The 14,969-nt window shown below is 43.0% G+C and overlaps 1 protein-coding gene across 3 annotated transcripts in view; it reads right to left on the bottom strand.

The window, feature by feature from the left end:
• Cep63 (centrosomal protein 63) overlaps positions 1-14,969 on the bottom strand; it is a 70,688-nt gene that overhangs the window by 39,778 nt on the left and 15,941 nt on the right. For all 3 annotated transcript variants that reach the window (XM_090323518.1, XM_090323517.1, XM_090323516.1), the window contains exon 2: positions 13,058-13,144. The gene's annotated coding sequence lies outside the window, so the exon portion shown is untranslated. The remainder of the gene's footprint in view (positions 1-13,057; positions 13,145-14,969) is intronic.

Below are 14,969 nucleotides of genomic sequence, written 5' to 3' on the forward strand. Positions count from 1 at the left end.
TCATCTCAAAATTTCATTAGCAAAAAAAAAAAAAAATGCTCCTAAATAAAGCCAACAGGAAATAAGACGTGCAAGAATGTCTGGAAATGGGAAGGTGGCTTCTTGTTTGTTTTTAAAGTGAAAACAAAACAAAAAAAGTTTTTAAAGAAAAAGGAAGCTTTGACCTACATAAAGATAGAGTTTCAGGAAAACTAATCTGAAACCAAGAGGGACAGCGGTATGGAACTGAACAGTAGTGTGAAAGTTGGACCCTCCAGGCTCTGTGTGGAGCCAATTTTACACTGAACGCCAAACTCAGTTCCCTGAAATATAGCAAATTATGCAGGAGATTGTCCACGGCCTTGTTGAAGTTTAACTGTGGAAAACTTTAACAAATGTTTCAGCATCTACCAATCCAGAAATACTTGCAGTTTATCCTGAAAGAATTGATTTGCCCTCAAGTTCCGCTTTATAAACTTTTATCCTGATTTGAGTATGTGCACATGTTTGTGTGTGCTTGTATGTTTTGTAGGTATGTGTATATATATATATATATATATATATATATGTCTTTATTTGATACTCAGTGATGAGTTCTCACCCATGACTGCTTGTAACTTTGTGTGTATGAGTTTTCCCTCACTAAGCTGTTTGAATCACACATGGGCCTCTACCACCTTAGCCATACCTCCAGTTCAGTTTCTAGCTGATTAACTGAAGATTAAGAGTTTCTCCTATTTGTCCTTCCAGGCTGGCTTTGAACCACAGATCTCAACCTCCTGAGTAGGAATGACCCACCAGCACCTAGCTTCAACCAATGTTTCTGACTATTTTGTTTTCTGCCAGGTTCCAAACATATGTGCTGCTCTGAAATCAGGTCATTGTCCCTTAGGCTAGTTACTATTACCTGGGTTTGGGGGTTTTTTTGTTTTAAATACCAAAATGCAGAGAGTACAAGGCTATGAATCTGTGAAGCTCCCATTAAATGCTAAGTTTCCCACCTTCAAATACTGTAAGTACCATACAAGCTTCAGGAGGCCCATTGCCCATTCCTAATGAGAATCTTCTGTTTATGATTCATGGATTAAGCCCTATAAATGGTTTTATGTACATGCCAAAAATATGTGGATCTGCAAGAGATCTGGAAGTATTTGTATGAGGGTGTATCTGCTCATGAGAAAGTGTGTGTGGGAGGGGAGGATGGAGTAGAAACTGTTTTCAGTTGAAGAAGCTAGATGGATAAGCACAAATGACTCCTGGACATCATTTAAAGAGTGAGTGTAGCCAGGCACTAGTGGCTCATGCCTGTAATCCTAGCTACTCAGGAGGCTGAGATCTGAGATAGAGATTCAAAGCCAACTGGGGCAGGAACGGCCAGCTAAAAAAAATGCCAGAATTGGAGCTGTGGCTCAATTGGAAGAGCACTAGCCTTGAATGAAAAAAAACGCCCAGGAACAGTGCCAAAGTCCTGAGTTCAAGCCCCAGGACCAGCATAAAAACAAAACAAAACAAAACATCTTGAACCCACAAATGTCTCAGGATTTTGCATGAACATGAGTCAATATACTTCCTCTTCCATTAGATATCTGTGACTTGCAATCCTGAGATCTTATTTGGAAACTTTAATTGCCACATACAACTCTTTTTTAACCAAGGATAGAGCTCTAACACTTGAGCCACAGCTCTACTTCTGGCTTTTTAGGGGGAGGGAGAGGGGAGGCTGTTAATTGAAGATAAGAGTATCATGGACTATGATCCTCTGATCTCAGTCTCTTGGGCAGCTAGAATTATAGTGTGAGCCACTGTAGCAGTGGCATTCTACAATATACTTGACCTGTAGTCTTTTTTTTTCCCCATCGTTCTTTCTTTTAAATTATTGAGGTTATGATAAAGAAGGAAAGACAGAGAAATGGCCACAGACTTGCAAGAGTCTAAGGAAACATGACAAATCCATGCAATGTGGTGTCCTGGATTGGATCCAGAAACAGAGGAAGGTCTGAACAAGGAAAACTGGTGCAATTCAAATGAAGTCCAGAGTTTTAGTACTGCGCCTATGTTAATTTCTCAGTTTTCACAACTGTACTATGCTTCTATCAGGTGTTAGGGAAATTGAGTGAAGGATAACATTAGAGGAAGCTGTCAGTCATTTCTTTTTAGCAATACTGAGAGATTTGAAATCAGAGCCCTGAACTTATTAGGTGATTAACCTCTTAAGCCATGTTCCCGGTCTTTCTTCCTTTAGGTTATTTTTCAGATAGAGTACACACACACACACACACACACACACACACACACACACACATTTTTTTTTTTTTGGCTTGTGGCTATTCTCAGATCATGATCTTTCTACTGCCTCCTTTGCAACTAGGATTGCACTCACGAAGCTGTAATGCCTGGATGGTTGGCTGTAGTGGGGTCTTGCTGACTTAGCCCCATTAGCTTCAAACTATGAGATGACCGGCGTAAGCCTCTGTGTCCTGCTAAATCTGCCAGTGTCTGTAACTTTTCTATGACTCTACAATCCAATTTAATACACTCCTGGATTGTTGATACTTCCAAGTTTAGTAACCAGGAAACCAGCCTGACTCCCTCAATTCACAAAGAATGCTAAGTTCCAAAGAAGCTGAGGCTCCTATCCCAAGAAACCTGAACACTCACAGAACTTGGCCTAGTGGTTAAAGTGCTTGCCTAGCATGCACGAAGACCCGGGTTTGATTCCTTGGTACCACATATATAGAAAAAGCTGGAAGTGGTGCTGAGGCTCAAGTGGTAGAGCTCTAGCCTTGAGAAAGTCCAAGGACAGTGCTCAGGCCCTGAGCTCAAGCCCAGGACTGGCAAAAAAAAAAAAAAAAAAAAAAGAGTCAAGCCTGGAGGCTGGGAGCATACACAGAAAAAGCCAGAAGTGATGCTGTGGCTCAAGTGGTACAGTGCTAGCCTTGAGAAAGCCCAAGGATAGTGCCCAGGCCCTGAGTTCAATCAAGCCCTAGGACTGGGGAGGAAAAACAGAGTCAAGCTTAGAACTTAAGTTTCTCCTGTATGAATGATTCATACTGTAGACCAAGGGATCCAAGGGACTTTCTAGAAGAATTTCATTCCCATAGAAACAACTGCTCTTTAAAATACACTTAAATTCACTGACGCTGCTCCCCTAGGTGAGCGCTGGATTTTTACATTTCTAAGTCCATTTTTCACATTGATAAATGACACAATTAGAACAATCCAAGAATATCACATCACCCAAGTGGAATTTGTACTAGAAGTTTACCATATGGTCAATGGATTAACATTAACCATAAATAGAAACCATCACATCCTCTAGTGCTTGCCAATCACATTCATATGAATTAAGCATTTTCCAAAAAGCAATCCGTGTAAAAAAAAAAGTCTATGCAGAATAAATTCCAGTCATGATATTTTAAAGATAGATAACTTATATGGGGGGAGGGTGAACATGACATACTCTGGGAAATAACTAGATTAAATGACTCAAAAAGTGGTTTTAAGGATGACAGATGCTGATGTCAAAGATGCATTTGTAAAGTCTGGATAAAATGTATTTCACAAAATGTGAAAAGAAAAAAAAAACCTAAGTATATAAAGAACAGTTCTCAAGAGGAGTCTAAGGATGTTGTAATCCCAGCTACTCAGAAGAAGTTCAGGTTCAAAGCCAGACTTGGGCAGAAAAGTCTGCCAGATTTCATCTCCAATGAACCAGCAAAATGCTGGACTGGAGGTGCAGTTCAAGAGGTAGAGTGCCAGCAGTAAGTAAGCAAGCTGAAAAAGAGTACAGACCCTCAGTTCTATGCCCTCCATGCCACTGCCCCTATACAAACAACTATCTATATCCATGAATTTGTATCTGCTTAAAATCTAATAAAGAAGCTTAAGGTCAGATAATGTTTCTTATCTTGAGTGAATAAGGCCTCTTCCCATGTACCTCCTGTCGTTTAGGGGCCCCTCTTTTAGGATTTCTATTACCCATGTTCTGGTACCCCATGCCTGGCATAGTGGGCCAGTATTAGCTTCCTTCTCTTCTCAATTTCCCCACCCAATAATTATTCCCCTCCCATTCTCTAGCCCTGGCTCCTGGGCAGAACCCAAACACCCTCCTGGAATGCTAATCACAGAATCTCAAAACTTAGGGATTCCAGAGAGTGACACCTGATAATGAGCACCCTTTTGTGTAATTGCTGGGGGACTGTTGGAATTATCTGATCAAAGCTATAACCATACTTCTCACTTCCTCAGCACAGAGATGATTTAGGATGCATCTCTTGATAGAGGAAGGGGAGGGGGGATAGCCACCATTTCTGATGTGGCCACACTGTCCTTGATTTGCTAATGGTTTATGTGGTCGAAGATTTAACAAATGATTTTGACACACAGGAGTTGTGTGTCCCCAGATTACAAAATGTCATTTAGAAAGAATGCAGAATGAGAGTTCCCTACAGTTAGTTTTAGAAGTGCTCTGCCTAGGACCAGGAGTCTAAACTTGACAGCCACAGATGCTGAGACCTGGACCTCAGGTAGCATCAGGATTCTACCCCCACTAAACTTCCAATCAGCTAGCTATGTTTCCATGGACTGAAGGTTTCTGACCCAGAAATGATCTTGCCTGTACTTCTCGGATTTAGTGGTACATATCTGTCACTCAATTTACTTGGGAAATGTTAAGTAGAATGACAGGCCATAGTGGTACCTAGGCATTCATGCAAGATCTTCCGGGGAAAATAACTAACACAAAAATTTGCTGAGGATTATATGGATTAAGTAGTAACTTCCTTCAAGATGGTAACTTCCTTCAACTATCATTTGTATGAATAAGGCTAGAAGATAAAATCCATAGGTAGGTGTGTCTTCTAAAAAATGTAAAGTTGTCCAATGAAAGAATTAAGTTCTTTACAGGGAGGGAGGGAGGGGATATTTTATTAGTGGAAACTATCCTGACATGGCTAAGATCCCCGTCCCCAGGGGTTGAAGTGACAATCTCAAGGGATCCTTTTGACAGTTCTAGTCAACAGACAAGTAGAAGAAATACCTGCTAAGTAAAAACACACAGAGATGCTGTACAACTCTGTGAAAGCCCTACTTTGATGAAGATGGTACTGTGAAAGTCAGAGGCATTGCTAGAAAGCATAGAGGACCTACCACTTCCTTTCCACAGAACATGAATTATTTCGGTGGGGATTCTCTCTAAATAAAGTTCCACTGACTTAGTCAATAGGAAAGTGTGAAATGGAAGAGGTTGATCAGAAGTTTGGTAGAAGTGATGATCCCACCTACATGAATATGTTGACTGTGGCAAAAATCATTTCTGGTCTCACAGCCTATCAGAAACCAGTGTTCCCTGCACAGCCAGGTATCCAGTGTCAAGTGAGATGTTATGTTAGGGATAACAACAGGAACCTCTCCTGTTGTCACTGAGATGTTGGCTTGGTTATTTTGACTACATAATCTGGCCCCTTTTCCTTTGACCTCATCCTCTCCTCCTACTTCAACTCCACTAGGACCTTTCTTGGAAGCACATACATTTTCCTCTTAATAGACTTGGCCAGGAGTGTGGCCTAGCGGTAGAGTGCTCACCTAGCATGCACAAAGACATGGGTTTGATTCTTCAGTACCACATACACAGAAAAAGCTGGAAGTGGTGACTCAAGTGATAGAGTGCCAGTCTTGAGAAGCTCAAAGACAATGCCTAGGCCCTGAGTTCAAGTCCCAGTACTGGCTACAAAATAATCATCATCATCATTGTCATCATCTTGGCTCTTGTTCTCCCACCTTCCAGGAAGCTCTACCCCTCAACCTTTATAGTGCTGACTTTTAGGTTGTTGAAGTGAAAGCTCTAATGGTGAGTTCCTTCCTGACTTGCAAAATCAGATTATAAATGTCTCCCTAACCCATGTGTCTACCCAAAGGGAACTTATCTACCCTGTTTTATTGCCTTTTTGGAACTCCTCACTATCAGCAGCTGTCTTGTTCATGTATTTGCTGCCTGTTTATCATCTTGTCTTTCCCTTCTTCCACCCCCCCCATTAAGATATGAGTTCCAGAGAGCAAGCATGTGTCTGTTTTGTTCATATCCTCAGTTCTTAGAATTCCTGGCACATGGAATAAATGTTTATTGAGTGAATAAGTTCTTGGATGAATGTACTCTTTTCCCATCTCAATTTTGGAGAAATATCCTCTAGAATGTTTTCTGGAAGACAGAGCAAATGAACAAGTAAGTATACTCTGAGTAATAAAGTGTCTCTTCTGTTGCCCTGGTATGGTAACCTACCCTTTAATTGTCTTGGTATCCTTGTGAAAGATGCCTTAAAACAGCTTTTTATGAGAAATATTTACTCCTTAATTGGGCCCATGAATTAACAAGGAGCAGGAGTGGGCATTCTGGCCTCGTCCATTTTGTACCTGAGCCATTCTCTATAGGAGTTACTTTTCAGCCACCTTGGAAGCCAGGAAAGACAAGATCACCTGCTAGATGAGGTTCCATTTGACTAATCCTGAGACAATGACTGTCAAGACCATCTCTAATGCCACTCTATGACCACTGCTGAACACGCATGTGACTTATAACTATCTTCTCATTCCCTGCCCCAATTCTTCCTGTAGAACCTAAAACAAATGTCTGTCACTCTGAAGATTGGCTGACGATGAACTAAAGTTATACTTCCCGTGGCATACCTGAACCACATAACAAACATTTCTCTGATCTTCGCCCATGTCTCTTTATTTCGCATACAGAGATAGAGTGGTGAAACCTGACATGTGAAACTCCTGGAGTTTGGGGGTCTAAAAACTCCAGTTTCATCTTGAGGTAACAAGCAATGAGAAGTGAACATAGGACTTCGTTCAGAGCCCTGTGAACACGCATAGGCCGGCTAGCCTTATTCTTTTCTTTTTAAATATTTTTTTATGATTTATTTAATGACTTTTCTTGTTTGTTTTGTTGTTGTTGTTGTTTTGCTTTGTTTTGTTTTTGTCGGTTGTGGGATTTGAACTCTGGGCCTGGGCAATGTCCCTGAGCTCTCCAGCTTCTTCAGTTTTTTTGTTTGTTTGTTTGCTTGTTTGTTTGTTTTTAATGTGGTACTAAGGAATCAAACTCAGGGCCCATACATGCTAGGCAAGCACTCTACAACTAAGCCATATTCCTGGCCCCTAGTCTTATTCTTTTTTTTTTTTTTTTTGTGGGTCATGGGGCTTGAGCTTAGCCTGGGCACTGTCTCTGAACTCTTCAGCTCAAGGCTACCACCCTATCCTGGAGCCAAGCCCCACTTCCCATTTTCTAGAGGTTAATTGGAGATAAGAGTTTCAGGTCCTTTTGTGCCCAGGCTGGCTTTGAATCTTAATCCTCAGCCTCCTGAGTAGCTAGTATTACAGGCTGCCGGCTCCTAGTCTTATTCTTAAAAGGAGCTCCAGGATGACCTATTACTATATCAACCTACCATGCCTCCACTGGTCTTTGCTGTGGATAGAAAATAGACAGAGCCTACTTACCCCACCCTGAAAACTCAACAAGTCTTAAGCTGCACTTGACTCTCTAGTACGTTTTTCTCCTCCCAGTATTGACAAATAGCGACTTGCCAGCTTTTCGAGGTAATTGACAGAACAGGGCTTTTAAAGTTATGAGTGCACATCATTAATGCTAGGTCTGAACCACCCTCTAAAGGATTTTGCCCCCTGGGGGAGTTCTTTCAGAACCTCTGAGGAAAATATCTGTAATTATTTAAATGAAAAGAAGGCAGGGGAGGAAGTCTCTTTGGAATGTCATCTCACAGGCTTTCCTAGAGTTAGGAGTAATCTCAGACACCCTAAGTATGTTGCCCAACACCAAATAAGCTGGTTTGGGCCTCTTGAGTAAGTCTGGATGCAAAGGCTGAGAAAACAGGCTTCCCACGGTGGGGGGATGATAAAGAAAAATATCTCTAGGGTAAGAACTACCTTACAAACTACTTTAATGAGACCTACCCATTAAAGACATGAGCATAGGAGGTATATTTTTTCATCTAAAAAACTAAATTGTTGGGATGCCTGTAATTTCTGGGTTTACTTTTATAGCTTGTAGAAGAGCAAGAATGTGGTCCACCTTTGCCCTCCCTGACTTATCCCTCCATTCACCAATAACACTGAGGACCTAATTGGGTTCCAGTGATTTATACCTGTAATCCTAGTTACTCAGGAGGTTGAGATCTAAGGATTGTGGTTTGAAACCAGCCTAGCCAGGAAAGTCCATGAGACTCTTATCTCTAATAAACTACTCAGAAAAAAAAAAAAAAAGCCAGAAATGGCATTGTGGCTCAAGCGGTAGAGCTTGGGTAAAAAGAAGCCCAAAGACAATGCCTAGACTCAGAGTTTAAGCTCTAGGACCAGGAAACAAAAATAAGATTGAAAATCTGTGCTGTCTCAGATGGCATTGTTAGCTATTCTAGGGCATTAAACTTTTCTTTTTTTCTTTCTTTTTTTTTTTTTGCCAGTCCTGGGCTTGGGCTTAGGGCCTGAGCACTGTCCTTGGATTTTCTCAAGGCTTAGCACTCTACCACTTGAGCCTCAGTATCACTTCCAGCTTTTTTTTTTCTATGTATGTGGTACCGAGGAATCGAACCTGGGTCTTCGTGCATGCTAGGCAAGCACTCTACCACTAGGCCAAACTCCCGGCCTAGGGCATTAAACTTTTGAAGACAGGATCTCTTTATTTTAAAGGTGAAAAGAAGACATTGGAGAGATATTTGCACAAATGATTAACACCAAAGATGAATTCTGCAGAGGCAACTTGGCTAGTTGAAGAGAGGGCCTCATTTCCAAAGCCTTCCCTGTTGTAGCTGATACCTTATTGCAAGATCCTGCAAGGTAAATAATGGCTGAAGGAAGGATCCCAGATCCCAGTACTCTGTTTACAGACTATAGTAAGCACAATAACCAAAGGGCCCATACTTCTGTCCTATTCCATTTCCTGCTCAAGCCAAGAACACACAGACCACTGGCTCTGAGCTATAGGAATGTCTCAAATGGAAGAAACTCAGATGACCAAGATTGTCAAGCAAAGTGCAAGGCCCTAAATTCAAACACAGTACTGCCATAAATAAATAAATAAATATCAGAGGCTAAGCTGAAATTATCTTAAATTTACCTAAATCTATTACTCAATATGAAAGATTATCAACAACTTAGTAGTCATTTTTTTTTCCTGTCTGTTATGGGGCTTGAACTCTAGGCTTGGATCCTGTCCCTGAGCTCTTCAGCTCAAGGCTAGTGCTCTACCACTGTGCCACAGCACCACTTCCAGTTTTCTGGTGGTTAATTGACTATAAGAGTCTCACAGTCTTGGAAGTGGTTCTGTGACTCAAGGGGTAGGGCAGTGCCTTGAGCTGAAGAGCTCAGGGACAGAGCCCAGGCCTAGAGTTCAATCCCCTCAACTGACTAAATAAACAGACAAATAAATAAATAAAAAGAGTCTCACAGTCTTTTGTGCCTGGGCTAGCTTTGAACTACAATCCTCAGATCCCAGCCTCCTGAATAGCTAGGCGTGTGCCACTGGTGCCTGGTTTTCCTTGACTTTTTGCTCAAAGCTAATGTTCTACCACTTGAACCACAATGCTACTTCCTGCTTTTTCTGAATTGCCCAGTCTGACTTTGAACCGAGATCCTCAGATCTCAGCATCTTGAGAAGCTAAGGTCCCAGGCATGAGCCACCAGACCTGGCCTCTTTTTTTTCCCACTAGTCTCCTTCATCTCTCTGGAAAACTCATCCTGTATTTTACAGCTATTATGAAAAGGCACTTGATCATACCAAATAACGTGTGTGTGTGTGTGTGTGTGTGTGTGTGTGTGTGTGTGTGTGTGTGCATGTGGGTGATGGGTTGAAGAATACACCTAACTAATGTCCAAAAATAAAAGAATATAGACATCTCACACACACACACCCAAAAGAAAGGACTCAGCTTCTAATGTGTATCACATATTCCAGGCACAAAACCTAAATGCTCTCTCAATGAGTGCCACGTAAGGAAAATACACTTGAGAGTTTTTGCTTTGTATCCTCAAAACAAAAGTGACTGGATACTTAAGAAGGTACAGCACTGGAAATGGTCCAGTGTTGCTACTTCAAGATAAAACTGTATATATCAAGCAAAGGCCATTTAACTCACCATTCCTCCCTCTCAGACAGTGTGAATGAAATACAGACAGTAAGCTACTTAGCATAATTAGCAGAATATACTTTCCCAGTTCTGCTAGGCATCTGCTTTCTTGTTTCCTTTTCTGTTTCAATGTGTTCTGTAAGGGGCTCTCATTCATTAGTGCTGTATTCAGAACAGTTGTATAGGGAGGCTAAGGAATATTTGGCAATATTCAACAATCCGCCTTGCTTTTAAGCATGGTTGTAAGCTTACTTTATTATGATAAAGAATAAGGGCCTCTTTCTGCACTCTTGGCCTAGGACCCACAAATGTTAGGGATATGTCCTGGACAATAGTATCCTGGTTACCAAACTTGAGTCAACAAAGGATCAATGTCAACTGGGCCACAGTTCATGAAAACATTCTTGTGAGGGCTCATTAGCAATGATGATAATCACAGCAGTGGCTCCCCAAAATACCTAGAAGGCTCCTGGTCTTCCACATGCCCCCATGTGGTACCTCTGTAGGCTGCAGGACAGCCACTGGGAGGGACAGTCTTCAAACCCCAGATCTCAGTAGTAAAAGGGGGGAGGAAATCACATCTTGTTTTTATCTATGCCCCCCTTTCCAACTCAAAGAAGACCTGGCCTCAGGGCCGGGAGTTTGGCCTAGTGGTTAAAGTGTTTGCCTAGCATGCATGAAGACCTGGGTTCGATTCCTCGGTACCACATACATAGAGAAAAGCCGGAAGTGGTGCTGAGGCTCAAGTGGTAGAGCTCTAGCCTTGAGAAAGTCCAAGGAAGGACAGTGCTCAGGCTCTGAGCTCAAGCCCAGGACTGGCAAAAAAAAAAAAAGAAGACCTGGCCTCTTCCAAAGTCGATTCTCTAGATGGTTCTAGAAGGCTCCAGATGGTTCTAGAAGGTTCCCCAGTGCCATCCTCCCCTGGGTTCTGGGCCTAGGCTTCAGACTTGCTGACAGTTGGCGCCCTCAAACATCCTTGGCCCCTCACCAATTCCACGAGTCTCATTCCAGAATCCTCAGGGAGAAGGTATTTCCACTTGGGTACCAACCATTGGGTGGGTGCTGAGTGATGCCAGACAGAATAATCATGGACTCTACACCCAAGGCAACCCTTTGGAAATACTCGGTTTTCCCCTTAACTTTAAAGGAAGAGTCATTTCCAGTCAGTGCTCTGGTCACATATTCAGCAATACCCCTGCCACTTTCTCAGTTACTAAAAGCCATCTCTACTTCCAGAGTTGGGGGACGGAGATTACCACCTATCAGAGAAAAGAGTCCAAAATCAACTCCTAGAGCTTCCCTCAGTGCAAGCAGCCTGCAACACGCATCAGAGATGGAGAACCCATGAGCTTTGGTCCTCTATGAAGCACCTAGAGGACAAGCAAATGGACTCAGGGTCAGTCTTCAAGTCTGCAACAGGGCATGTGCAGTGATCTCTGGGGCCTTTCCATAACAGACAATCTGTGGACTCTGTTCCCAGGAGACACGCCCACACATCCTTGATAACTAGAAAGGGACTTTCAGGGCCTTATTGTCACCCCCAAAAGAAGGAAGTATGGGCAGTAACCTTGGACAGCCATCAACTGAGCTGGCTACCTCTAGACTTGTTTGGTCCTAGAGCAGGGGAAGTGTGGGAGCAAGAGGAGGGGAAGGGAACATGGGGACTCCCCAGTTTTGGTCCTAGAAGCAGCACCTGTTTTCTGTCCCCACCTTCTGCCCAACTCCCTGCATCCAGACTTCCCTGTTCACCACTGCAACACTCCTGCCTGGCCTTCATCATAGGGAATTGTAGCTTTCTGAAATGTGTTTTCAAAAGGAGGAAGATCTGACTTACAATTGAGCCTAATAGAATCGAGCTGGCTTTTGTTTGGGTTTGTATTTTTAAATGCCATCAAGATGTTTCAAGAAGCCAGGCACCAGTGGCTCACACCTGTTACCCCAGCTAACTCAGGATGCTGAGATCTGAGGATCACAGTTCAAAGCCAGCCTGGGCAGAAAAGACCACGAGACTCATATCTCTAATCAGCCAGAAAACAAACAAACAAACAAACAGAAGTAGAGCTGTCACTCAAGCTGGGTGTGATGATTCATGCCTCCAATCCTAGCTACTCAGAGGCTGGGGTCTGAGGATCAAGGTTCAAAGCCAGCCTGGGCACAAAAGAACCTGAGACTCCTATCTCCAATTAACCTCTAGAAAACCGGAAGTGGGGCTTGGTGCTCAGACATAGTACATAGACCGAGTTCAAGCCCCATGACCCACAAAACAAACAAACAAACAAACAAAAGCCGGTCTTCAGTTGAAAAATCTAAGTGATAGCACCCAGTTCCTGAATTCAAGTCCCAGTACCAACAACAACTAAAATTTCAAGGGTTTCACTTCATCCTCCCATCCTGGGTCAGCGGGAACCAGCGAAAGCACACACAGCCCAGCTGACCCACAGAGACACACCACAGCTATAGCCTCTCCTGTCTTTTCCACTCTCTTACAACAACCAGACCCTGCTGAAGCCTGTATCATATGCCAGTGTAGGAAAGTGCCCACAGGCACAGGGACAGATGCATTTTAGAAAGGTAATCCGATGCTTATATTATGCAGGATGCCAATGGGGTCTGAGCAGGTCTCAAAAGTTATAATGAGGCAAGGCACTAGTGGCTCATACCTGTAATACTAAGGAGGCTGAGATCTGAGAGGATCCCAGTTCAAAGCCAGCCCAGGCAGGAAAGTCCATGAGATTCTTATCTCTGATAAACTACTCAGAAAAAGAGATCTCAACCTCCTGGATAGTTAGGATTTCAGGTATAATCCATCAGCACCTGCTCCAAATAAAAACAACAGTTCTTTAAAATAAAATGCATGCGCATTCACACACACACACACAGACACACACACACACACACACACACACACACACACACACACACACCACTTCTTGGAACTGTTTTACCTTTGGGAGATGGTAAGCCCTTACTTCTTTCTCTTCTTTTTATTCCTCAAGTTCTTCCCCAAAGTAATCTTCCATAAGAGATTCTTCCTACATTTGAGGATAAAGTTTGAAAGGTAGTTAATAAAGTGTTAAAAGCCTTGTGTTCAGCACCCCTCCCCCCAAATATATATATATATATTTTTTTTTTAACCTGGGCAAATATCCTTTTCACAATTACCCACCACCTGCCCATCTGTCAACTCCTGTGCTTACTCTTTTGTCTTCTCAGAGCATTGCCATCTGTCATCTCACACCTGCACTATCCAGATGGTCACCTATTCTTCAAAAGCACTGGGTTCTCCCACACACACATACTTTGATCTCCCTTGCAGTCGGGGTGTGGCTAGGCATCAGTGGCTCATGTCTATAATCCTTGAAACTTAAGAAGCTGAGAACCCAGGATTCTGAGACACTGTTCTTGGGTTTTCTCAAGGCTAGTGGTCTACCACTTGAACCACAGCACCACTTTTTCAACATATATGGTATGGAGGAAGAGAACCTGGGTCTTTGTGCATGCTTAGGCAAGCACTCTACCACTATGCCAAATATCCAGAGCACTAAGTGAAACTTTTCTTTCCCCCCTGGGTGAAACTTTTATCTCCAATCAACCATCCAAAAACCTGAAGTGGAGCTGTGGCTCAAGGGGTAGAGTGTTAGCCATGAGTAGAAAAAGTTAAAGGACAGCTACCAGGCCTTGACTTCCAGCCCCAGTATTAGCACGCCCACATACATACACATATACACACACACACACACACACACACACACACACACACACACACCCCAAAGAACAACATAAAACAAAACAGAGTGAGGGTGTGTTAAGCACAGAGTGAGAGAGCATCCAACATTCTGGAAAGACACTGGATAGAGACCATGTGTCCCAGAGTCATTCCTAGCATCCTCTCCAAAACTATCAGTGTAGGAGTGTAGGACCACAAGAGATCTTTTTATTCATTACAAAGAAAACTCCTAGATTGGCCAGACATTGGTGGCACATTCCTGTAATTCTACTTACTTAGGAGACTTAGATCTGAGGATCCTGGTTCAAAACCAGCTGGCGTACTAAAATCCCCAAAACCAGAGATGATGCTGTAGCTCAAAATGGTAAGGTGCTAGCCTTGAGCGCAAAAGTTCAGGGAAAACATGTAGGCCCTGAGTTCAAGCCCCATGACCAACAAAAATAAAATAAAATGAAAGTAAAGGCACATATTGATGGAGTACAGTAGGGTATTTCAATACAAGTTTGGAGGGTATAACAATCAAATCAGGCTAATTACCACGTCCACTGTGATGCCATCGGTGTGCTTAGGGGGTTTCCTTCTCACGGTCAGCTTGCTTTGACTTCTGACACCCACATTGCATTCCATATCTTTTGCCTCTGGCCTCTGAGCTCACAGAACTCAGATGTGGACCACAGACCCTGTCTATAATCATCTCCAAATACTTGAGATGTCAGGTGGTAGGGACAAATGCACTCTCTGTTGGAAATTTCATTGGGATTTGGAGTAGGGAGGGAAGGGAACACATGGTAACTCCAGCCATTGGGATGGCTTAAAAGTAACTGGCTGCTTAGGAAGAGGCTTTCAGCCCTCCATAGGCCTGCTTTCTTCCTGCTCTCTTTCCTCTTGGGCCTCCCTGCACATGTCCCTGAATATTTTTTTTTTGGTTGTGGGGCTTAAACTCTGGGTCTGGGTGCTGTCCCTGAGCTCTTCAGCTCAAGGCTAGCACTCTACCACTTTGAGCCACAGTGCCACTTCTGGTAGTTCATTGTAGACCAGAGTCTCAGGGACTTTCCTGCCCTGGCTGGCTTTGAACCTTGATCCTCAGATCTCAGCCTCCTGAGTAGCTAAGATGACAGGCGTGAGTCACT

The sequence above is a fragment of the Megascapheus bottae genome, chromosome 32 (genome assembly GCF_031878675.1).
Source record: "Megascapheus bottae isolate mThoBot1 chromosome 32, mThoBot2.hap1, whole genome shotgun sequence".
In the NCBI taxonomy this organism is placed as follows: Eukaryota; Metazoa; Chordata; class Mammalia; order Rodentia; family Geomyidae; genus Megascapheus; species Megascapheus bottae.